Below are 26,258 nucleotides of genomic sequence, written 5' to 3' on the forward strand. Positions count from 1 at the left end.
TCACCAACTCCTGGAGCTTACTCAAACTCATATCCATCGAGTCAGTGATGCCATCCAACCACCCATCCTGTGTCATCCCCTTTTCCTCCTGCCTTCAATCTTTGCCAGCATCAAGGTCTTTTCTAGTGAGTCAGTTCTTCGCATCAGGTGGCCAAAAGATTGGAGTTTCAGCTTAAACATTGGTCCTTCCAATGAGTATTCAGGACTGATTTCCTTTAGGATGGACTGGTTGGGTCTCCTTGCAGTCCAAAGGACTCCCAAGAGTCTTCTTCAACACCACAGTTCAAAGGCATCAATTCTTCAGTTGCTCAGCTTTCTTTTTAATCCACCTCTCACATCCATACATGACTACTGGAAAAACCATAGCTTTGACTAGATGGACTTTTGTTGGCAAAGTGATGTCTCTGCTTTTTAATATGCTGTCTAGTTTGGTCATAGCTTTCCTTCAAAGGAGCAAGCATCTCTTAATTTCATGGCTGCAGTCACCATCTGCAGTGAGCTCATATCTCCCTAAATGAATAACCTAATTAAAGTGGGAGATACAGGAGATCATTTCATTCACTCTTTCAATAGGTATTTATTGAATACCCATTGGATATCTATGACTACTTAGTAAGTTTTTTCCCTTCTATGTTCCCAAGGCCATTTGTATGTTGATGCATGTTACTTTATATTGACAACAAAAAATTTAAGCGCAAGAGGATTGAGATTATGCTAATTTTTATATTGTAGTGTCCTCAAATATTGAGTTCAATAGTTTTTAAGCAAAACAATGGAAACTTGGCTATATGACTCTAAGAGTAGCCATACTAGGCTAAAATTTATAAATATGAAGTCTAAAATCTAATATATCTTTGATTTGTGTTCAGTCAGTTTGCTGTAAGCCCTTTTCCCTTTCTCACATTTCAGATTTTATTTGCCTTTGTTTGACAATAGGCATGGTTGTGTAACTTTAAAACAATAAAAAAGACCATTTAAGGAATTCTTATTAGGTGTCAAAGACTGTGCCTTTTATTCTATTAATTTTTATTGTAGTGTAGTTGGTTTACTATGTTTTGTTTTTTGTGTACAGCGAATTGAATCAGATATATATACATATATCCACTCTGTTTTTAGCTTTCCTCCCCATTTATATCACTCCAGATCAAGAACTGGTGCATTTTAAATTAGACACATTTTATATGTGTCTAATCCTTACAGCAATCCTTCATGACAGGTGCTCATGTGGCATAGATGGTTTTGGAGTCACAAAGATCAGAGTTCAAATCTCAGCTCGAACACTCACTCATATGTGAAGTTTGACTAATCTCACCATATTATCTATTGCTGTGTAACAATTTTGCCTACCAACTCATTGGCTTAAAAGCACACTTTTATAATCTCACCAATGTGTTTGAGTCAAGAATCCAGGCATAGCTTATCTGGGTCCTCTGTTTCAGTATTTCTTATGTGGTTGCAATCAAATGTCAACCACTTTGGGATCTCATCTGAAAGCTTGACTGGGAAAGAGTCTCTTCCAAGCTCACATAGTTGTTGGCAGAACTTAGTTTCTTGCAATATATTTGATAGAGTGTCTCATTTCTTAATGGCTAGGAGCTGCCTACAGTTTCTTGCTACATGGGTCTCCCTAATATGGCTGCTTTATTCATCAAAGCATGAAAATGGATAAGGCAATAGGGAGAACCTTCTAGCAAGATAGAAGTTACAGTCTTATGGTACCTAATCATGTAAGTAACATCCCATCACTTTTGCCATGTTCCATTAGTTAGAAACAAGTCACAGGTTCCATCCATACCTAGGAGGAGGCAACTACACAGAGATGTGAATATCAGGAGGTTAAGTTCATTGGGGGCTATCTTAGAGTCTATTCGCCATGCTCACTAGGCCTTGGTTTGCTCATTTGATTATAAGGAAAATAATAATACTTACATGTTATGGGCTAAGTTGTGTCCCCTCCGAATGCTTTATACTGATGCTGTAATTCCCAGTACCTCTGTGTGGAGCTTTAAACAGGTAATTATATTAAAATGGGATTGTAAAGATCACCCCTCAACTATATGTCTGGTGTTCTTGCAAGAGGAGTTTATAGAAAACACAAAAAGATGACCATGTGAATACATGAGAGATGTATTCTGGGAGATGGCTATCTACAAGGGGAGATGCCTCAGAAGAAACCAAACCTGCTGACCACTTGATATTGAACTTCTAGACTCCGGAACTGTGGAAAAATAAATTTCTGTGGTTTAAGTCAGTCTGTGGTATTTTGATATGGCAGCACTAGAAAACTAATATACTACCTTGTAAGTTAATGTTTGGCAAATTATCTGATTCATAATATACATTAAATAAATATTAGCTTTCAGTATTACTTATGAGTGCTATTATTATAAAGCCAAAGCCCCTAGAGTAAAGAGATGTTAAATAACAAGATTTGGATTCTATCTAGTTCATTTTCCTGCTTGATCAGGAGTGCAATAAACTTTTCTCCACTGTTCAGTTTAGTTGAGGAAACTTGCATTGAGCCCTTTTTATAAAGCAGGTACTGAGCTAGGGGCTGAAGATAAAAGATAAATAGCATATGACCCATGCATCTGTTGGGGAGATTAGGGTCCTGGAGGAAGTATTTGCACAAGCAGATCCTTAATATATGATACAATAACATCTAAGTGATGTGCTGTTGATGCTATAAAAGTCCAGAGGAAAGGTTCAGGACCAGCTTTTTAGAGAAACCCCTGAAGTGGAGTCTTGAAGGATGAATTAGAATTCTCAGATGAAACAAGGGTAGGGCTGGTATTTTCAGCTGTTGCTGCTGCTGCTGTTTAGGTGCTCAGTCTTGTCCGACTCTTTGTGACCCCATGGACTGTAGCCTGCCAGATTCCTCTGTCCATGGGATTTCCTAGGCAAGAATATTGGAGTGGATTGCAATTTCCTTCTCCAGGGCATCTTCCCCCGCCAAGGATCAAACCTGGGTCTCCTGGTTAGCAGGTGAATTCTTTAGCACTGAGTCACCTCAGAAGCCCCAGTATCTTTAGCAGATATAACCAAATATAAAACAAATTAACATTAACAGAGCTTTACACAAGCACAAGTATGAAACAAACCCCAGTTTAGCTTTGAGCAATTAATGTGAAAGATAAGACCAAGCGACAATAAGAAATAATTTTTGCAAATGAAACAAAATTTGAAACCGGTACAGTCTCCTACTGATTAATAAGTATCATGTTAATTTTTCTATTTCCATATACGTGATGCATGTGGTGACTAGATATGATGGTATACCATTTCTTCTATGCTTGCCAGGGGAAAGAGCAAGAGATTTTATACTGTAACTAAATGCAATTAAATGTCATTAATAATTAGATCTATAAAAATGAATTATTTTTATAATTGAAAATGCTTAGAAAATCTTTTTAAAGATATTGTCCTTAATATAATTATCTCCTGATTTTATATTATTAGTGGGGTTATTTTACTATTAATTTTGAAAATAAGAAAAATAGGAGTGATATAAAAAATGTAATTAGAAAAATTGTGAAGATTCATCTGACTTTATTTGATCATACTATGGTGTCTTCCTTTACATGATTTCAGCCTAATAGGGTACAACTTAATTAAGAACAGGGGTTTATTATTATCTTTAGCCTTAGTATTAGTAAGTGATTAAAAATAGTTATTGGTTAAACATACATTATATTGCTTTGCTCAGTTCTCTTCTCCTCTCTTAAGTTGTAGTTTCCTCATCTTTTATAAAAAATATTTTAAATTATACAGCAGTGTCTTAATATTTCTTTTATACATCATGAAATGATTACCATTTGATTAAGTCTAGTAACTGTCTCTGTAGAGTTAATGTAATATTAGTGATTATATTCCTTATGCTGTACATTACATCTCTATTTCCATAACTGATTCACTTTATAACAGGAAGCTTGCCCATCTCCCACTCCCACCCCTCTGGGCAGCACCAGTTCTCTATATCAAAGAGTCTGTTATTGTTTTGCTTTCCCTGCTTATTTTTTTCCTGATTCTACATATAAATGAGCTTATACTGTATTTGTTTTTATCTGTATAACTTATTGCAATAAGCATAATACCTTCTCAATCTATCCATGTTGTTGAAAAGAGCAAGATTTCATTCTTTTTAATGTCTGAGTTATATTCATGTGTGTTTGTGGGTGCATGTGTGTGTGTGTCTTTATTTATTCATCTATCTATGGACCCTTAGATTGCATCTGTGTCTTGATTATTGTAAATAGTACCTGAGTGAACATCAGAGTGCATGTTTATCTTTTTGAATTAGTGTTTTGGTTTTCTTTCAATAAATACCCAGAAGTGGAATTGCTGGATCATTTGGTATTAATAGTTCTATTTTTAATTTTAAAAAAACCTCCATACTGTTTTTCATGGCAGCTACACCAAATTAAATTCTCACCAGTAGCACACAGAGGTTCCCTTTTCTTCACATCCTTACCATCAACATTTGTTATTTCTTATCTTTTTGATAATAGCCATTCTGACAGGTGTGAAGTGATCTCTCATTATGGTTTTGATTTGAATTCCCTGATGATTAGGAATGTTGAACATTTTTTCATGTGCCCATTGGCCATTTGTATGTCTTCCTTGGAAAAATATCTTTTCGGATCCTCTGCCCATTTTTTACTCAGACTTTTCATATTGAGTTGTATGAGTTCTCTATATATTTTGGATAGCTGCTCAAACTCAGTCTTGCCTGACTCTTTGGGACCCCATGGAGGGGCCTGCTGCACTCCTCTGTCCATGGAATTCTCCAGGCAAGAATACTAGGGTGGGTAGCCATTCCCTCCTCCAGGAGATCTTCCTGACCCAGGATTTGAACCTGGGTCTCCTGCACTGCAGGCAGATTCTTTACCAGCCGAGTCACCAGGGAAGCACATATTTTGGATATTAACCCCTTATCAGATGTATGATCTGCACATATCTCCTGTTCAGTAAGCTGCCTTTTTATATGTTGGTGATTTCCTTTATTGTGCAAGAGATGTTTAGTTTGATGTAATCCCGTTTTTGTTTGCTTGCTTGCTTCTGTTTCTCTTGTCGGAGGAGACAGATTGTAAAAAGTATTGCTAAAACTGTTGTCAAAGAGCGTGGAGGTGGTTTAGTCACTAAGTCTTGTCCTATTCTTGCGAACCCATGGACTGTAGCCTGCCAGGCTCCTCTGTCCATGAGATTCTCCAGGCAGGAAACCTGGAGTGGGTTACTATTCCATTCTCCAGGGGATCTTCCTGACCCGGGGAATCAAACCCAGGTCTCCTGCATTGCAGGCAGATTCTTTACTGACTGAGCTATGAGGGAAGCCCTCAAAGTCAAAGAGTATACTGCTGTGTTATCTTCTAGAAGTTTTATGGTTTTAGGCCTTACATTTAGTCTTTAATCCATTTTGAGTTTATTTTTATTTATGGTATTATAGAATAGTCAAACTTTATTCTTTTGCATGTAACTATCCAACACCATTTGTTGAAGATATCATCTTCTCCCTGTGGTATGTTCTTGCCTTGTTTGTTGTAAGTTAATTGGCCGTAAGCATGAGTTCATTTGGGGCTCTCTGTTCTGTTTCATTGCTCAATGTGTCTGTTTTGTGCCAGTGCTATACTGTATTGATTACTGTAGCTTTGTAGTATAGTTTGAAATCAGGGATTGCAGTTGCTCCCAGCTTTGTTCTTCTTTTATAAGATTGTTTTGGCTATTTGAGGTCTTCTGTAGTTCCATATGAATTTTATATTTATATATTTCAGTTCTCTGAAAATGCCATCAGTATTTTGATAAGGATTGCATTGAATCTTGCTGTGAGTAGTATGGGGATTTTAGCCAAACTGATTTTTCCGTCCTTGAACATGATATATTTTTCCATTTATTTATGACATTGTCAATGTCTTTCATCATCTTACTGTTTTTAGACTACAGTTCTTTTACTTCCTTGGTAACATTATTCCTAGATATTTTATTTTTTTAAATGCAATTATAAATAGGATTGTTTTATTAATTTCTCCTGATAGTTTGTTATTAGTGTATAGAAACACAAGCAATTTTATGTTGATTTTTTGTATCTTACAACTTTACTGAATTTATTTATTTATTTATTTGTTTTAATAGCTTTATTTTTTTGGCGGAATCTTTAGGATTTCCTATATATAGTGTCATGTCATCTGCAGGTAGTACAGTTTTACTTCATCCTTTCCAATTTGGATGAATTTTTAAACCTTTTTCAAGGCTAATGCTTTTTCCAGCATTCAGAAAAGTGGCAAGAGAGATGTATTAGTTATGGAAAGTTTACTGGTGGAGAATAGTTCAGAGGTGACTTGAGAAATGGAGCATCAAATTGTGGATTAGAGGTCTAGACTAGAGAGGAACAGCGCTGGCCAGGGGACAGGCATAGAATAAGACATGTGAAGCACTGTGGTTGGATTTTGGTGCAAAATGAGCCATGCAGCTTTACCAGCTTCTCTTCTTGTTACTGTCAGCTAGTGATCCTTAGTAGAAGATCTTAGCCATATGCAGATTAGGTGGTTACCTGGCACTTATAAATGCCAAAGACTCAATTACAGCATTGAGTTTGGAAAGTTCTAGTTCCTAGAATTGCTGAGTTTGGTTTCATAATTATTAGTAGTTCTATACTATCAGGGGTTCTATTGTGATCCAAGAACAATGCTAGTTACTTTCCATAGTCACCAGAGGCAGATTCTATGTAAACTGTATTATGTAATGATATAAGTTGTCGTTTCCATTTTACTAAAAAGCAAAAGCCAAACTTTAGACATACAGAACCATTTACCTGGTGGTTTTCCTAAGTAATATTCCTTCTATATTTTGGTATAGTAGTATATCATAAACTTGGACCTTTAGTAGCATTACTCTAGTAAGAAAAATGAGGCCAAATTTTTCATTATGCTAAGGACTTAACTGAATTATGAAGATTGAATTTAGCTTAATATTACATATAAGACTAAGAACTTAAAAAGACATTTGTTAATTAAAAGAAATTTAGTTGAATGATTAAAATGATAGGTAAATATCACTGTGCATTAAATCATACTGCCCACTCTGGGTACATAGGAGTTAGTGGAAAATTAAGGAAAACAAGATATTATAATTAAGTTGTTCAATTAAAAAATTGTTCAATTAAAATAGACATTTAATATTTCCATTTATTAAGTTTCTATAAATGAAAAATAAATTTCTAATTGCTTCATATTTTTATTTTTAAATATACTTTTTTCTTTAATCTCTGCATGCTTGCTAAGTCAATTCAGTTGTGTTTGATTCTCTGTGACCCTATGGACTGTAGCTTGCCAGGCTTCTCTATCCATGAGATTCTCCAGGCAAGAATAGTGGAGTGGACTGCCATTTCTTTAATCCAGTTTATTTTATTAATGCATACTATCAATCCTCTTCCTAACTTTGGATTATGCATTTAGCAAACATTTATTGAGTATCTAGTATGTGGTAAGCCTTGTGCTAAGTTCTGAGATTTAGAAATGAGCAAATGATCATCTCTAATGAACAAATGATGATTATCCTGGCTGTTTATATGGTACTGGTCAAGGTGAAGATATCAACATAGCCACAGTAATCATAACAGAATGCCAAAGTCTGAAATAGTTGAATGAATAGATTCTAGGAAACACAGGGACAGAAGTTATTATTCTTGCCTGGAGATATCAGGGCAGTTCCTCACAGAGGAGGTGACATTTGAGTTGGGCCTTAAAGAATAAGTAAAATTACACCTGTTGAAAAAGTAAGAAAAAGACAATCCAAATAGAGGAAGTAAGATGCAAAGGCAAAGAAGAATGAAGCAGTAACATACATTTAAAAACTAGTTCATTGTAACATATACATAGAGTTTATGATGAAAGTAAAGGGAGCTTAATCTGGGAAGGTAAACTGACATCAAGTTAGGAAAGGGTTTTAATTGTATACAAGTTGTTTGAAAAGCATTTTGGGGGTAATATTTAAAGCTAATCTAATTTTTCTCACTGGACTTCCTAGGTGGCAGAGTGGTAAAGCATCTGCCTGCAATGCAGGAGACCTGGGTTCAATCCCTAGGTTGGGAAGATCCCCTAGAGTAGGAAATGGCAACTCACTCCAGTATTCTTGCCTGGAAAATTCCATGGACAGAGGAGCCTGGTGGTTTGCTGTCCACAGGGTTGTAAAGAGTTGGACATGACTGCACGACTGACTGAGCACACATGGAATTTTTCTAGATACATGGCTTGCTTTTACTTTCTATTAACTTGTCTTCCATTTGGGCTCATAGCTCATAACAAAATTCAAACAAAATCAAATTCAAAATAATGTAAAATTTCCACTCAATTAAAAAAAAATCCTACTTCCTAACACTTCTTCCCCAGTAAGAATCCTAATTCTATAAAATAAAATCCTAAAATACTATCAAGGGTGAAACAGATCTCCAGCCCAGGTTGGATGCATGAGACAAGTGCTCAGGGCTGGTGCACTGGAAAGACGCAGAGGGATGGGGTGGGGAGGGAGGTGGGAGGGGGGATCAGGATGGGGAACACATGTAAATCCATGGCTGATTCATGTCAATGTATGGCAAAAAACACTGCAATATTGTAAAGTAATTAGCCTCCAACTAATAAAAATAAATGGAAAAAAAAAACAATTAGTGGTCAAATAATTTGTACTTCAAAAGAATTTTAAAAATATGTATCAAACTGTCCTCTAAAAATGTTTGTATCAATTTCTACTTACATGCACTGAAAGAAAATTAATTTTTTCCTAAATTCTCAGCAACATTGATAATTGCTATCTTGCGTCTTTACCGATTTGTTAGGTGAAAAAAATAATTTTATGGTTTTGTTAAGTTTTGCACTTCTTTAGTTAGTAGTAAGTTTGAATATTCTTGTATCTTAAGTTTACATTCTTCTGGTCAGTTATCCATTCATGATTTTCATTCATTTACCAGTTTGACTCTATTTTTTTCTTTCTGAGGGGAAAAAAAGAATTTTCAATCACTGTATGTAGTACTTAATAAAAGCTAATATTACTACTTCTTTCCCACAGTACATAAATAAAAATAAAACAAATATAAAAATAGCTATTTTTGATTCTGAAAAATGAAAACAATAAAACACACACATGTAAAACTGTCAGCTCTCTGATGCTATGGTATGTCTACTATCTCAACAGCACAGAATTCCTGGTAATGTGCAATATAGGCTTCCAAAGAATTTGAACAGTTTCTTAATGAGATATGACCACTATCAACCACTCTTCATTTTGCTTAAGTTCTCATTGTCCTTTTGCTTTATTATTTTCTGGTGGTATTCTTTTTAGAGAATGTGCTATATGTAGCTTAAAGATCTCAAGCACTAGAAATATTCTTAAATGTAGAGCAATGATATAAGGAAAGTTAAATATTTTACAGGTTGTAATTAATGGAAAATTGATTATTACCACAAAAAAAGAATTAACAATTACTCACTAAAGTGTACTCTTCTGAAACATTATTGCAATGAAATGGATGAAAAGTTGATAGAAGAATCAGTAAAAGAAAATTAATGTTCAAAAGTTCAATGACAGACAAAAACGTAACACATTAATGTCATGGGATCACTTTATATAATTTTATGTTTTTCTTTCTTTGCTTGATTTTTCTTTTTGTTAGATATTATTCTCTTTTCTGATGATGTTTAAATTATTTTCTAGTAAAATCAATCCATCTTTTAAGTTGTCTGATTTGGTGTCATAATTTAGAATTTTTTTTCCCCCACATATTTGTGTGTTTAGTCACTAGATTTATTTCTAGTACTTCTGTGAGTTTGTTTTTACATTTCATCTTTCAATATAGCTGTAACTTATATTAATACACACAGAATGTGGTAGAGTTCTAACTTACATTTTTTCCTAAGTCCTTAGCCATATGTTCTTTGCTGTTGTTTAGTCTCTGTTGTGTCTGATTCTTTGCAACCCATAGACTGTAGCCTGCCAGGCTCCTCTGTCCATTAGATGTTCCAGGCAAGAATACTGGAGTGGGTTGCCATATCCTTCTCCATGGGATCTTCCTGACCCAGGGATCAAACCCATGTCTCCTGCATTGGCTGGTGGATTCTTTATCACTGAGCCACCAGGGAAGCCCTATATGTTCTTAGCCATTATTAAATCACTTTTTATCAGCTGGTTGAAATGCTCTCTTTTTTATGTATTAAGGTATTTAGTACACTTGGATTAGTTTGTAGACTTTCTGCTCAGTATAATTGAATTGTTTGTTTGATACATATAATGTACTGTTTTATGTCCTGACATTTTATAAGTGTCATGTCACTGTCTAGAAAGGGAGGTATCACATGGTGTCTTGTCATTCCCAGTTTCATTATTTCTTATTTACTAGCCACCTCAATATGTACCGGAGAATAAAACCAATAGCTATTCAATCAAGATATTGTATTGGGTATCCTAGGACCTTAGGCCACAGGATTTTGCAAGTACAGAAGATATGACTATTTTTCATTATCCTGCTTGAACTATTGATCCCTTACAATTAGGAACTATAACTGTATCTTAAAATCCTTCTGCGTCTAGAAAGGGCAACTTGACCTACTTCAGTTTTAGCAATATTTAAACATGTAGCGAGCTTCCCAGATGGTGCTAATGGTAAAGAACTTACCTGCCATTGCAGGGGAGAAGGCAATGGCAACCCACTCCAGTACTCTTGCCTGAAAAATCCCATGAATGGAGGAGCCCAGTAGGCTGCAGTCCACAGGGTCACAAAGAGTCAGACATGATTGAGCAACTTCACTTTCACTTTTCACTTTCATGCATTGGAGAAGGAAATGGCAACCCACTCCAGTGTTCTTGCCTGGAGAATCCCAGGGACAGCGGAGCCTGGTGGGTTGCCCTCTATGGGGTCACACAGAGTCAGACACGACTGAAGCGACTTAGCAGCAGCAGCAGCCAATGCAGGAGACATAAGAGATGCGGGTTCAGTCCCTAGGTTGGGAAGATCCTCTGGAGGAGGGCATGGCAGCTCACTCAGTATTCTTGCCTGGAGAATCCCGGGGACAGAGGAGCCTGGTGGGAGTTCATAGGGTCACAAAGAGTCAGACACAACTGAAGTGACTTAACACACATAGAATTATCATTGTCTCATTTGTAAAAATTTTTCTGATTCTCCATTTATTTGTTTATTTTTTTTCCTCTACCAGCAGTCAGCTTCATGATGTGATCTGTTGGTTCTGGGTCCTAAAAGACTGAAGTGTGACATTTCCACAAAGTAGGTCAGATCTTACTTGTTTAGGTGGAGATTCTTGCAGGGGGAGTTCAACTTCATAAACCCTTGCAAAATTCTCCTTTGTCTAGAAAGGTCTTCTTCTGCAAACAAGGATTCTCATATATGCTTGACTCAAGACTAGTCCTTCTCCGTCTTGGAGGGTCATCCTTTTTGATAAAGTGTAAGCATGCATACTCTTGACCAAAGAATAGAGAGACCTCTTTTGTCTAGGAATGTCATTTCTTTGGCTCATGCACTACTTGCAAACACTTAACTAAAGACTTATTCTCTCTTGGAAAGTTGTCTTTCTTAGTAAACTATTTGGCTTTCAGAGGAGCATATATTGAATAGATAAGAGCAAAGGTGTCTGGCTCAATTGATCATAACTGGTGAACTGGTGACATGCCTAGGGGAGAGCATCATTGGGGCTATAGATGCTACACTATTTTATCTCTGAAAAGCGGTTGATGTAAATCTGCTTTGTTTTTGGTTGTTTTTTTTTTTTTTTTTTTTTTGCAAGTTACTTTTCAAATCAAATTTTAAAAATATATTGAATTCTGTATTAAGAACATCATTATCTTAGCCATGTTATGGCATTTTGATCTCTATTCTGTGCCAGGGATGATCTCTCTCCTCTGGGTTCATTTTTTTTTTTAATATATAAAATATTTATGATGCCTACCTCATAAAGCTGTTGTGAGAATTTAATGATTTAATAAATATAAACTAATAAAAATGCCTTTTAGTTGATGCTCAAGAAATGTTTGGTTCTTATGTGACTATACTTAGGAAGTTGGTGGAGCATTTTAGAAATGTGACCCTTCTTTAGACACTCTAGGTCCTAACCTTTGGTGAAATCCTGAGATGTGTAGATCCTATGCTTCAACTCATTCCCAGATCTGTGCCTAGCATGCAGTGTGATCCATGCTGTGCAGGGCTAGTGTTGAGGCTAAACAATTGTCAAAAACCATGCCAAAGACCAGGAAGTTAGAAACATGTTAAAATAAAAAGTAAAGAAGAGTCAAACAATGGAGAAACAGACTTAGAGAATAGACTTATGGACATGGGGAGAGGAGGGCAGAGGAGACGAGAGGGTGAGATGTATGGAAAGAGTAACATGGAAACTTACATTACCATATGTAAATAGATAGCCAGCAGGAGTTTACTGTCTGGCTCAGGAAACTCAAACAGGGGCTCTGTATCAACCTAGAGGGGTGGGATGGGGAGGGAGATGGGAGGGAGGTTCAAAAGGGAGGGGATTTGTGTATACCTATGGCTGATTCATGTTGAGGTTTGACAGAAAACAGCAAAATTCTGTGAAGCAATTATCCTTTGATAAACAATAAATTAATTAAAAAAAAAAAGTAAAGCAGAGTCAGAAACCTATTGGACAAACATCCTAGGGAATGCATGGATGCTGAAGCAGGAAGCATGGACTCAAGAATCATATAAGATCCTAGAGAAATCCAATGTGAGGCACATTGGAATCTGATGTTTAGGATAGTGATAATTCTCAGGAATTGAAGGGATTAGAACAAAGCTGTCAGGACAATAAACTGGAGACCTCAATACTATGAAAACCTTTATAATCTAGAATCTTAAAATCTCTGTGTAGAAAGGAATTTTAGTAGTCATCTAATCCAGCCGTTGGAGAAGGAAATGGCAACCCACTCCAGTACCCTTGCCTGGAAAATCCCATGGATGGAGGAGCCTGGTAGGCTACAACACTTGGGGTTGCAAAGAGTTGGACACGACTGAGCGACTTCACTTTCTTTCTTTAATCCAGCCCTTAAGATGGTATTTGAAGCTCCTCTAAGACTGGACTGCTGAGAAAGGAACATGGAAGTGGGGACAAGACTACGTCCAGAGAGACTGAGGACTCCTCGGAAAAGGACCATCATGAGAGTGGGGGTGTAAAGTTTAGATAATCACCAAGATTGGACATTCATGTTTCTGGCTTGCTTTTCAAACTGGCCAGGCCATGGAACATGAATTTAAAGGTGCATGCTAAGTTCAAAGGGGTAACAGGAACCCAGGACCCAGACTGAAGAATAGGAGGAACTTGTGTTACCTGGCTGAAAGTGCCTGTGTGTGAAGGTGAAGAGTGAAGCACTGAGTAGAACCAGGAAGCTCAGAAGCCACTGACTTGAGATAAAGCTAGTTCATGAATCCAGAGTAACTTCTAAGGACTCCATATTAGAATAGATTGGGGTGTAAGAGTTGGAACACTAGCAGAACTTTTGTTGTGTAATGCCAGAAACAAAATAGTGCCTGGAGAGAGTATAGTAGGGACATTCTTTAGCAAATATGAGAACTGTGTCAAGAAGGTAGAAAATCTGCAGTGAATTTTCTTGGAACTCCTAACAATATAAAGAAGAAATGTGGGTCTAGTAATTGTTCTACTCAGTGGCCAGAAACTATACCCATGCAGTCTAGAAAGGGGACAGTGAAGTAAGCACAGGATTCAGAATCCATAGAACTTTGAATATCTGTGCCATCCCTTGGTAGACATGTAACCTTGGGAAAAGTGAAGGTTAAGTAAGACAATCTACTTCAAGCTTCCCAATAATGTCTGGCATAGGGTGGGTGCTCAGCAAATATTCTCGATTCACCTTCCTTCGTAAAAGTATATTAAACTAAATTGAATTGTAGGTGAAGAAACATGGTCAAATAGTCCAGTAATTTTTCTTTTGGTATATCACAAGGGTATAGTTCTCAGTTAGAGTGGTATGCAATTCATCTCTAATTTGAGGAAGCAGTGCACCTATTGTATTTACTTGAAATGGTGAACGTAGATCAAATTAGGAAAAGGGGTGAGTAAATACTTCTAAGTAACAAGATATTCAAATTGTGATAATTTTTTACTTAGTGGAAAGATACAAGCTTTGATATCACGAAGACTTGAATTTGAATCTCATCCATGTGATTTAGGGCTTTCTAATAGCAAGAATAAGCCAGGCTATGCTGTAGCATAACATAACAACTTTACTTTCTCAGCATTGTTTATGTGCCAAATATTACTTTAGGAACTGATCATTTAGTATTGAACAAGGCAGACATGATCCAGACTGCCTTTATGGAGCTTATAGTCTACTATTCTTCCAGACAGAGTTCTATTGACTAAGCTGAAAGATAAAGATGAGGGAAAAGGATTTTTCTCCTCTGAGATCAAACTGATAGGAGTATGTCAGTTTTCCTTTAATGATGGGAAAATAACAAAGGGCCATACTCCATTCTAGAGAGGCTGTCTTTGATTTCCTTTGAAGTCCTAGTGGGATTACTAAAGTTGAAATAGAGTGTATGTAAATTTTTCTTATAGTGTTCAGTTGGAACATCAGAGTATATGTGTAAGTTTTTTTTTCTAGATATTGTAAAATCATGCTTATATTCCTCTGATGCCTATAAAAATCAGAACCTTTTGTGGGATGAGACAGATAATGAATAGTAGCATGCTACCATAGGAAAACCATAGGCATTTGAGTTACACACAGTTGGGTTAAAAACCCGCCTCTATCTTTTGATAGATGTGTGACTTTGATAAATTATTAAACTTGTCACAACCTCAGTTTCCTTATCTATAAAATGAAGGTAACAATAACTACCTTACAAGATAGTTGTATGAATTAGAATATGATGTATATATGAAGATATGATATGTATAAAGCAGTGTCTTACTGTATCCCTGTCCAGCTTTCTATCCATCCTCCAAATTGTTGACACAATAATCCTTATAAAATAGCAATCTGATATTGTGACCTTTCAGTCTATAATTCTTCAATGACTGTATAGCATTCAAGATAAAGTTCAAATTCTGGAGTTTCATATAGAAGACTTTTTATGACCTAGATGTTGTCTGTACTTGTAATTTCACCTCCTACCACTTACACTGTTCCCTTTATTCATGCACAAAGCTCCAACCATAAAGAACTACTTGCTCGTCATACATACCAATTATAAGATTTCTAACTTTCTTGTTTTGTACCTTCCATTTTCTCTCCTTGAAACATCGTACTTACCTCTTCTTTCTTTCTTTTTTTTGTCTAGTAGTCACCTACTCATCTTATAAATGTCAATTACCCTGGGAATCTTTTCCTGAGCAGCTAAACCTTTGGATGTCACCTAAACCTTTTGTGTTCCTAGCTGTATCTTTGATTGCTCTTCTGACCCCAGTCATTCTGCATTAGCGTTACTTACTTCCTGTCTGTCTCCCTTACAGGTCAATGAGTGATATGAGGGCAGGAATTATATTTTATTAATCTATCTTTATCAGCTAGCATAATACCTGGTACATGATGAATGTTTCTAAGAGGTAAGTGAACTAATGAATAAGCAAGGTTTAGATAGGCTAGTAATTCAGAGGTTGGTCATGAGAAGGGGAAGCTTGGAACAACTAGATGCACTAACAGGTTTGTGGGGCTAAATCATATAGAGGGGTTATATTAATTAGAATTCTTTGTAAGTAAGTGACAGAAATCTAACTAGTTTGAGAGTAAAGGTTTTCTCAAAAAAACAAAACTTTATTAAAAGATAATGGTTTCTTATAAATGGCAAAGGTAACCAGGCCTCATGAAGGATCTTGAAACTCATTAGACACTTGTTTCTTAACTCAGGTGTCATTCTTCTCTATTATTTCCTCCCTACAGGCCTTTCTGTTTCTTTTTCTCCATGGCACAATTCGGTGATCCCACACAAAAAAACCTATATTTCTCTCTTTCTTATAATTTACCTTCTACCTTCTAATCATCTTAGTCCTCAATCCCCAAATATCATACTGCCTCAGCATCTCTAAAATGAATTACTTTTGTAAGAGTCTCTACATCCAGAGACTAGCTGTCTCTCCTAATTTCTATTTCCTAGTGAAGAAAATATGATTAGTCTAATTCAATCAGTCAGCTGTGACCTGGGGGCCAGGATTACACAATGCAGACATGCTGCCACAGGCCAGGGGATGAATTCTTGATAACCAAGAGCTAGAGGTGCATCTCAAATATTTCCTGTTTGCTGAGTAGAGCAGGTCTAAAAGTATTTCTAGGTTGAAGTAAAGCTATTTGCCTATTTCATGGTTAGCAGTCTCTTCATTCTGGCTAGAGTAATAGATGAGAAGGATCTTAGTTACTTAATGAAGCATAAGTAAGAGTGGCAAATTCCCTGAGGGGATGAGCTGACAAGAGTTGTGAGATTTGTAACCAGTGCAATCAAGTGGGATGGGATTCAAAGCAGGACTTTATTTTCACGGAAATTCTTATTGATACTTAAAGTGAAAATTAAGAGCTTGGCATAACTTGTATAGAATTAATTGGGAGCAGTAGAAAGAAGGCTGCAGGTAAGTGGAGGCTCATGACTGAGCATCTAATAAAAGCTCACTTTTATTTGTTGATTAATGAATGAATAATGGTGCCTGCTTCCAGGCTCTAAACACTAAGCTCAAGGCTATCAGCCTAATTTTCTATTCTGCTTTCTGGTAGGCATGGGACTCTCCACATACATGCTTGGTGCTCATGGACTTGATGGCGAGTAAGATTAATGTATAGGATGCAGATCTCCAGTACCTGCCACTTGGTAGGGCCAGGGCCCTTGCAGAATGACCGTGGAAAATGAGAACAGTTTTCTCCCTTAGTACTTGGATCCCTTTCCTTTTGGGGTCTAAAAGCACTGAATTACAGTTAGTTTCACAGAGCATATCTACCCTGCAAGCTTTTAGTAGTCAGGTACAGGTTTTATTTGTATATTTCCAGTTTCTGGCACAGAGTCAGGCACAGTTGCTCAACCAATTTTACTTAAACAAAAGATAAATAATTTCCAAGTATAGTATTGTTAATCTAGTATCTTTTTTCTTCTCTAATCATGCCAAGTTAGAGTACATCTGTTTTCTCATCTCTGTGTCTCTGCTTGATTTACTTTTAGAAAATATGCTTCCACCACTGCTTTTAACTTTAAGAAGTCACTGCAGGATTACACAGTAAATGCTATTAGCGGTCAATTAAATGTCATGCACAGTGTCAGACACAGAGAATAAGTATTTTTCTCCTGGACAAAATAACCATTGCCCTGTTGTAATTGATGTTCATGGAAAGAACTCTGTCATATTGTATATCACAAACTCTTTGTCATCCTCTGATGCACATTCATTTGACTATCATTCTAGACATTGATTTGTCACTAGGGATGAGATTTTTTTTAATGATGCATTTAAATTTAATGCTTTATAGTGGATACAAAGCCACTGGAGACTGGCGTCTTTGGTACCACATATCTATTTTTGCATTTGACTATCCAAAGAGAGGAGATTCCTAATAGTTATAAACATAAATGACTAGATGCTTGTATTTTTTTTTTTTCTTAAGCAAAGGCTATTTAAATTATACAGCTTTTAAAGCATTGTTCTGGTCATGGTTTAGAAGTTTCTGTTTTTTGTGTGTGAAATACTTCTCTAGTAAGTATCTCTATATAATGAAGTCCAAATGTAAGATCAAGAACAACAACCGTAAAATAGGCCAGACTTTCCAGATTATATAGTGTGGTTTTTTATATCTTTTTAGTGGTTTAACATAGAGTTCTCAGTAAGATCGTGTTATTTGATCAGTTATCTTCCTTTACTGTGAAAAGAGGCCTTGCTTTGCAGCAGACATCCTTTTGTTCACTTAGTAGATATTTACTGAGCAGCTGCTAGCTCTGACAGCCAGGGCCTAACCATGTAGCCATCTACTCTGCTACTTCAGATTTCTGTGGGCCCCTTCTCAGGAGACACTCTGGGCCAGATGCATGTTTTTCCTTCTTAGTGAGGCCTCTACTCCTAGTTTCTGTCCAGCCCTCTTCCTGGTGATCAGTGAGGGCTCCTTTCCTCTTTTCCTCCTTTACATGAGATCTAGGTCAAGTAAAGGTAAGCTTGCTTCTGTGTTGCCTTTCCGTGGGCCCCTATATTTCAGAGCCAGAACAGGAGGCTCCTATGGGCTTGTTTTATCATTTCTGCTACGTGGAAGAGAGAGACCTCATTACAAAAAGAAAAGTTTCTCTGACCCTCTCAGATCTCTTCAACTTGAAGCCACTCCTTTTTTCTGTCACCTGGGTAGCTCTTACTCTGAGGTTCTGTTTTGATTTAAGTTTTGATCTGGTTCTGTTTCTAAGTCAGAAGACCTCATTTCTTTGGAGACATGGTTAGTGAGGATGCCGTGATTAGCCGTGATCTTTCCCAGACATTGACGTGAATAAGTGTGTATGTCTGGGTCAGTGCTCTGTGACAAGCCCTATAGAGGTTCTCTGGAAATTTAAAAGGAGATAAAAATAAAAGTCTCGGGCATTCAAGAGCTTATAGTCTTCCAGGAGAGACTTCCATAAACAAATATTTATAATATGAAGTGTCAAGTTCTATAAGAGGATACATGGAAAACAACATGAGCTTACTAATGTTGGAGTGACTCATACTGTCTAGAGAGATTAAGGCGGCTTTAGAAAGGCAGTGGTGGTTAGCTGTTTGAGAAGGAATTTGACAAGTCTCAAAAGGGCCCTTTCCTGACATAAAGCACAGAACAGGGAAAGAGGATGGCACCCCTAGAAAAGGTAAGGAGTAATTCATGAGACAATGGGGCCCATTGTTTAAGAACATAAACTCTGGATCAAGCTGCCAGCATTCGATATCAGTTTAGCTACTCACTAGTTCTAAAAAGTTACTTAATATTTGGTGCCTCAGTTTCCTCATCCATAAGATGGAGATGCTAATAAGAGGACCTGTCTCACAGGGTTTTATTAAGGAATAAGTGAGGAAGCATTTAGAATAGCATCTGGCACATATTGTGACCATTTTATCATGCCCATGTGACTGGTAATATTGAAAACTGAGAATGAAGAGTAAGGCAGTATCAGATCATGAAGGGCTTTGTCCAAACTATGAATTTGGACTTTATGCTGAAGACAGTGACACCAGGGGAAGCTCCGAAGGTAGTGCAAAACCACCAGGGGAAGCTCCGAAGGTAGTGCAAAACCACCAGGGGAAGCCCTGAAGACGGTGCACAACCATTTTCAATAGGCAGATGAGACAATCAGCTTTTTTAAAGTACTTTTTAAAAGAAAGATCATTTTAATTAATTATATCCTTAGCAAGAAATCATTTGATAATTAATAATAACAACATAATAAACAAAGTCAGAAAATTATTTTCTTCCTATCAAAGATGGAATAATAAATGAACCAATATTTTGGATCACTCTCCTTCTTGCCTTGAACTCTGTGATGTGAATTTAAACCATTTGTTTGGGGATGCTGCATAGGTCTCTTGCAGGGCATAGCTTCTGCTAAGTAGACACAGGGTTCAGCCAGATTATCTGATGCTGCCAGGTGGGGCATTAGCCTCTTCTAATATCTCTTAGGAAAATGAAACTTGACTTGTGTCTGAGACTATAAAAATAAAGAGAGACATTTATTTTATTCTATTTTTATTTTATATTGGAGTATAGTTGATTTACACTGTTGTGTCAGTTTCTGCTATACATTAAAGTGATTCATATATATATGTGTGTGTGTGTGTATGTGAGTATGTGTGCAGACTTCTCTGGTGGCTCAGATAGTAAAGAATCAGCCTGCAATGCACGAGGCCCAGCTTCAATCCCTGGGTCAGGAAAGTCCCCTGGAGAAGGGAGTGGCTACTCATTCTAGTATTATTGCTTGGGAAATCCTATGGACAGAGGAACCTGGTGGGCTACAGTCCATGGCATCACAAAGAGTTGGACACAACTGAGCGACTAACACAACACACATATGTGTGTGTGTGTGTATATAAAACATATATTTCTATCTATATATCTTCTTTTACATGTCTTTTCCATTAAAGTTTGGATATTGAGTAGAATTCCCTGTGCTATACAGTAAGTTCTCACTGATTTTATTTTATATATAGTGGTGGTATGTCAATCCCAAATTCCTAATTTGTTCCTCCCCCCATCTTTCCCCTTTGGTAACCATAAGTTTGTTTTCTAAATTTGTGAGACTTACGACTTTATTTATAGGTGAGAGTCCAAAGGAATAATTTACCCTAGATGATGTGGTTGCAAGTTTTGGAGCAGGGGTCAAATCAGGTTTGACTAAACCTAAACCTCATATCTTTTTATTAGACTGTTCAGTCTTACCCAGGCACTATTCATTTCTGAGCTAGCTATAGAAGTGAATTACACTGGTTTCTGCCCTTGGCAGGGGGCTCACAGTTTAGGGAGAAAGATGAACAAATCAGTGATTATAAGCTAGTGTCATAGGAACTGTACTAAAGGTACGGAAAAATTGTTATGAAGTTGCAAAGAAGGGGTCAAGGTAAGTTTCCTGGGGCATAATTTCTGTCTGATGATGGAAAAAAATATTCTCAGTGACTACAGTGACCATATGGACTTAGGTTAAAGTGACTCCTCTCCTACTTTCTCTCACCCTTCAGAACTTGCAGAGTAATTAAGAAAGTAACTTTGGCTCTAGACTCTTATGTTCAAACCCAGGCTGGAATAGTTGTGTGATCTTGAGAAGTTATTTACCTTTCTAGAAGTTACTAATGATAGTTAACCTGATTGACTGGTGTGAAGATGAAATCCATCAATATAGTTAATGTGTGTAGAACAAAACTTGGCACATAGCAAGCATTTACTGTTATTATTTTTAATGCTAGTGGGGAGCTGAATGTATGTGCTTAGAATCCCAAAACAAGTGTTGAGTGGGGGAGCATGGTAAGGAAATGAATTAAGATGTTTTAAATATATAAGCCACCTGTACCTTGTGACATTTCTATGAAGGTTAAATGTCATAATACTTCCCAAGTGCCTGCCACATAGTAAGCACTCAGGAAGTACTTAGTGCTATGATCATGACCATGGCAATGATAATGTTTATTGTCATCTCAAGCCTGTGCAGCTTGACTGAGCCTCTTGAGTTTGGCACTTGGCAAGCCGTTGTGGGTATAGCTATGAGAGGACAGACACAAAGCCACGTAAAACTTACATATGAGTTCAGGCCAAGTGCAAGGATCATGCTTTAGTCGCTTTTACATTCAATGCCTAACACTGTGTGATATCTCGATAACTATATTGAATTGATTCATTCATTAATGAGATGAAGCTGAGTCTGCATTTTACTGATCTGCCTTGTTATCATTCAAATAGAAGGATTCAGTCAGCCTTATGTTACATGTCAAGGATCTTTTCTGAACAATGTCTTTTCCTTTTACTTCCCTTCACTCCCCAGTTATCATATTCTTAATTTTAGGGAAATTATGCTAGGTCTGAAAGAAACCAAACAAATACCAGTTGTTTTTTTTAATCAAGTAAAAGAAGATTATAATTGAACCAATAATTTAAAAAATCTAGTACTGTAACAGGCACTGTACTGAACACTTTAAGTACATTAACTTATTTAATCCTCACAACTCTGAACTGTATGAACGGGAAACTGAGCTGAGGCACAAAAGACCCCTGTAACTTACTTGTTCAGGCCCACTCATGTAGTAAATGGGGGAGGTGTGACTATATCAAAAAGTCTTTTTACTCGCAATCCTATGCTTATTCCAATTTATCTCTCTGCATCACTAAGATCTCCTCTTGATAACCTTAATTGTCTCTCAATAATAGATTTATCCCTTTCACTACACCACCTACTTTATGGATGATATTCATCAGTTATCATTGTGAAATATAGATGAATTCAGCATGTCAAGGGTTAATGGGGCAATCCTAATGATGAGAAAAGCCTGAGTACTCCAAAAATTAAGCTTACTGAAGGAATTTCAGATGATCAGGGTTGATATTTGCAGTAAAAGTCTGTACTTGACCCCTTATGAACCCCATCCTGCCTCTGCGATGTACCCTACTTGCTTCTCTATGCTGAACATTTCCAAGGGGCAAGTGCTCCTTTGTTGGGTAGAGGACAAACATTAGCAGTTTGGTAGAGTGGAAGGAAGAAACACTTGCTAAGAAACCGAGGAGATTGGCTCCTGTATTATGTGAATTAAACCAAGTCCCTTTTATCCTTTGGGCCTTGGATTCCTCATCTACAAAATAAAGAGATTATTAGAATGAGTGATTTCTCTTCCCCTTCCAGTTCTGTGTTATGTCTAACCTGTATTTAGTTTAATTTGAGGATTCTGCTTTTGTGTAAAGAGCACAAAGCAAAGTGTCTTTTGTGCCAGAGTTTACCTGACTCAGCAGAATTAAGCCAGCATGGACAGTTCTTGCTGACTTAGCCAGCTGACTGACCTGTAACTGGCAAGAAAGGGGAAGGAAAAGCTGCAGCGGAATTTATTGGCACTCATGGTGAGCAGGTGACTTAGTGTGAGCCCACAGTGTTCCTTCCACTCTAGCAAACTGCTTGCTTTTGTCCTTAGTCAAGAAAAGAAGCACCTGCTCCTGGGTCACACAGATCAAGCAAAGAGAGACTGCCTGGACACACTGCTAACTGTGATGCCGGATGAAGGAGAGGCGGGGTAGTGGAGAGTGTTAAGCATCGGGAAGGAGAGGGGATATTGAATATGTCCTCATAATATAATGGAAAATGGTCAGTGAACTAGACTTTTGAGTGAATTCCAGAGGGTTAGGTGATGGCTTTAATTCACCCACTGAATAACAGTCAGCCGAGTTAGTCTCTTTATTGCCACCCTTATCTACATCGTAGCAAGTACTTTGAGACAAGGAAGAAATGAGAAGTGTTGAAAAGATAGGGATGAGTGGCTCAAATCTGACGCTGTGAATGGCAGACACTCACAGAAACATCCCCTTCATTTGTTGCCAATTGCCTGTGGTCCTGAGAGAGGCGCGAGGATGTAAAGAAATGGGCTGGGCTGGAACTAGCGGAAGGAGTGCTTCCGTAGTGAGTATTGTCTAGGTGTTAGTAGTTACTGGCATCTGGCCAGTGCCAACAGTGTGCTTCTGCATGGTGAAAGGTACTTCTTCTGGACTGATGCAGGGGAGAGATGCCAGCTAGTAACTAGAAAAATGTCAAAATCATGGTCTACTTCTAGCGAAAGAAGTGATCAGGAACTGGGTGAAAGGGTTCTGTTTTTTTTTTTTTTTTGGTAACTGAGTGATGCTCCTAGAGACTTGAAATAAAAGTCAGGAAGAATGAAAAAGATTTATTTATTTATTCAAGAGATATTGATTGAGATTTTATCATGAAGTGGGGACTGGGCTGGACTGGGAATATGAAGTTCAGCAAAACTAAGAAATGCAAAAAGGCAAAATGGTTGTCTGAGGAGGCCTTATAAATAACTGAGAAAAGAAGAGAAGCTAAAGGCAAAGGACAAAAGGAAAGATATAGCCTACTGAATGCAGACTTACAAAGAATAGCAAGGAGATATAAGAAAAGCTTTCTTCAGTGATGAATGCAAAAAAATAGAGGAAAATAATAGAATGGGAAAGACTAGAGATCTCATCAAGAAAATTAGAGATACCAAGGGAACATTTCATGCAAAGATGGACACAATAAAGGACAGAAACAGTATGGACCTAAGAGAAGCAGAAGAGTAGAAGACATTAAGAAAAGATGGCATGAATACACAAAGAACTGTATAAAAAAGATCTTCATGACCAAGATAACCATGATGGTGTGATCACTCAGCTAGAGCCAGACATCCTGGAGTGCAAAGTCAAGTGGGCCTTAGGAACCATCACTGCGAACAAAGCTAGTGGGGGTGATGGAATTCCAGCTGAGCTATTTCAATTCCTAAAAATGATGCTGTGAAAGTGCTGCACTCAACATGTCAGCAAATTTGGAAAACTCAGCAGTGGCCACAGGACTGGAAAAGGTCAGTTTTCATTCCAACCCCCAAAAAAGTCAATGCCAAAGAATGTTCAAACTACCACATAATTGCATTCATCTCACATGCTAGCAAATAATGCTCAAAATTCTCCAAGTAAGGCTACAACAGTACATGAACCCTGAACTTCCAGATGTTCAAGCTGGATTTAGGAAAGGCAAAGGAACCAGAGATCAAATTGCCAGCATCTGTTGGATCATGGAAAAAGCAGGAGAGTTCCAGAAAAACATCTACTTTTGCTTTTTTGACTACACCAAAGCCTTTGAATATGTGGATCACAACAAACTGTGGAAAATTCTTCAAGAGATGGGAATCCCAGACCACCTTACTTGCCTCCTGAGAAATCTGTATGCAGGTCAAGAAGCAGCAGTTAGAACTGGACATGGAATGGCAGACTGGTTCCAAATAGGAAAAGGAGTACATCAAGGCTGTATATTGTCACCCTCCTTATTTAACTTCTATGCGGAGTACATCATGTGAAATTCCGGGCTGGATGAAACACAAGCTGATATCAAGATTGCTGGAAAAAATATCAATAATCTCAGATATGCAGTGACATCACCCTAATGGCAGAAAACAAAGAGTAACAAAAGAGCCTTTTGATGAAGGTGAAAGAGGAGAGTGAAAAAGTTGGCTTAAAGTGCAATGTTCATAAAACTAAGATCATGGCATCCAGTCCCATCACTTCATGGCAAATAGATGGATAAACAGTGGAGACAGTGGCAGAATTTATTTTGGGGGGCTCCAAAATCACTGCAGATGGTGACTACAGCCATGAAATTAAAAGACACTTGCTCCTTAGAAGAAAAGCTAGGACCAACCTAGATATCATATTTAAAATTAGAAACATTACTTTGCCGGCAAAGGTCCGCATAGTCAAAGCTATTTTTTTTCCAGTGGTCGTACATGATGTGAGAGTTGAACCATAAAGAAAGCTGAGCTTCGAAGAATTGATATTTTTGAATTGTGGTGTTGGGGAAGACTGTTGAGATTCCCTTAGACTGCAAGAAGATCAAACCAGTCAATCCTAAAGGATATCAGTCCTAAATAATTATTGGAAGGACTGTTGCTGAAGCTGAAACTCCAACACTTTGGCCACCTGATGCAGAGAACTGACTCTTTGGAAAAGCCCCTGATGCTGGGAAAGATTGAAGGCAGGAGAAGGGAATGACAGAGGATGAGATAGTTAGATGGTGTGACCAACTTGATGGACATAAATTTGAGCAGGCTCTGGAGGTTGGTGATGGACAGGGAGGCCTGGTGTGGTATAGTCCATGGGGTTCCAAAGAGTCAAACATGACTGAGCAACTGAACTGGACCACTAGTTATTACAGAGCTTACAGACTGGTAGAAAATGTAGACATTAATCAAATATTCACAGAAATGAATAAGTGTAGCAAATTGGTAAAAGGGAAAGCATAAGTGCTATGATAAATTCTGATAGATTAATGCTTGGTTTGGTGACACAGGATGGTGTCTCTGAGGAGGTGACCGTTAAGCTAAGGTTGGAAATTGGATGGAAGTTGACTCAATGAGGCAGAGGACTGGAGTGCGTAAGAATCATTTGTGAATTAGGATCAACGTGTCAGTCAGTCACTTAAGGTGATATGGTAGCTACAGTTGTTCACATGGGAGTCAGAGCTTATGAGAATTTCTGACTAATATCTGTGATACTGGATGAAGAGAGAGAATTCTGAGTACCAAAGAAGGTTCTTAATGGTTCAGGTCCTTTATTTTCATAGGCCCTCCTCTCAGTAACCAACATGGTTGTAATGTAGAGTTAGTTGTCTTTCTATGGACATATTTTAAGAACTCTCTGACAGCATAGATAATGCATTGCCTTTTTTCTTCAGCAAATAGTAATTGAATATCTGCAGTGTGTTAGCTAGATTCTGTTTTGTGCACTGCTCAGTTTTAGGGAATGTAGTTACAGAGATGAAAATAAACAGTCCCTGCTCTCTGTACATTTCAAACAAGTTTTAGGAAATGGTCCTCAAAATGTGGTTCTCAGGGCAGCACTGGTGTCACCTGTCAGTTGCAAAGACTGCAGATTCATAGATCTGACTCCACCTAATGATTCAGAATTTCTAGAGATTCAGGACACTGTTTTAATAAGCTGTCCGGTTAATTCTTATAGACATTAAAGTTTGAAAACCACTGTTCTAGGGTATGTTATGATAAATATATTTACAATTTATGACAACAGAGAGACATTTACTGAGC

At 37.4% G+C, this 26,258-nt stretch overlaps 1 protein-coding gene and 1 non-coding gene across 2 annotated transcripts in view; both read left to right on the forward strand.

Annotated features, from left to right (window-relative positions):
* The window catches only part of AGBL4 (AGBL carboxypeptidase 4), a 1,390,412-nt gene that overhangs the window by 345,111 nt on the left and 1,019,043 nt on the right, over positions 1 to 26,258 (forward strand). The gene's annotated exons all lie outside the window — the stretch shown is intronic.
* Positions 8,014 to 8,084, forward strand: TRNAC-GCA (transfer RNA cysteine (anticodon GCA)). Its single transcript has one exon. It is a non-coding gene; the product is annotated as a tRNA-Cys (tRNA).

This window comes from Muntiacus reevesi, chromosome 1 (assembly GCF_963930625.1).
Source record: "Muntiacus reevesi chromosome 1, mMunRee1.1, whole genome shotgun sequence".
Classification (NCBI taxonomy): domain Eukaryota; kingdom Metazoa; phylum Chordata; class Mammalia; order Artiodactyla; family Cervidae; genus Muntiacus; species Muntiacus reevesi.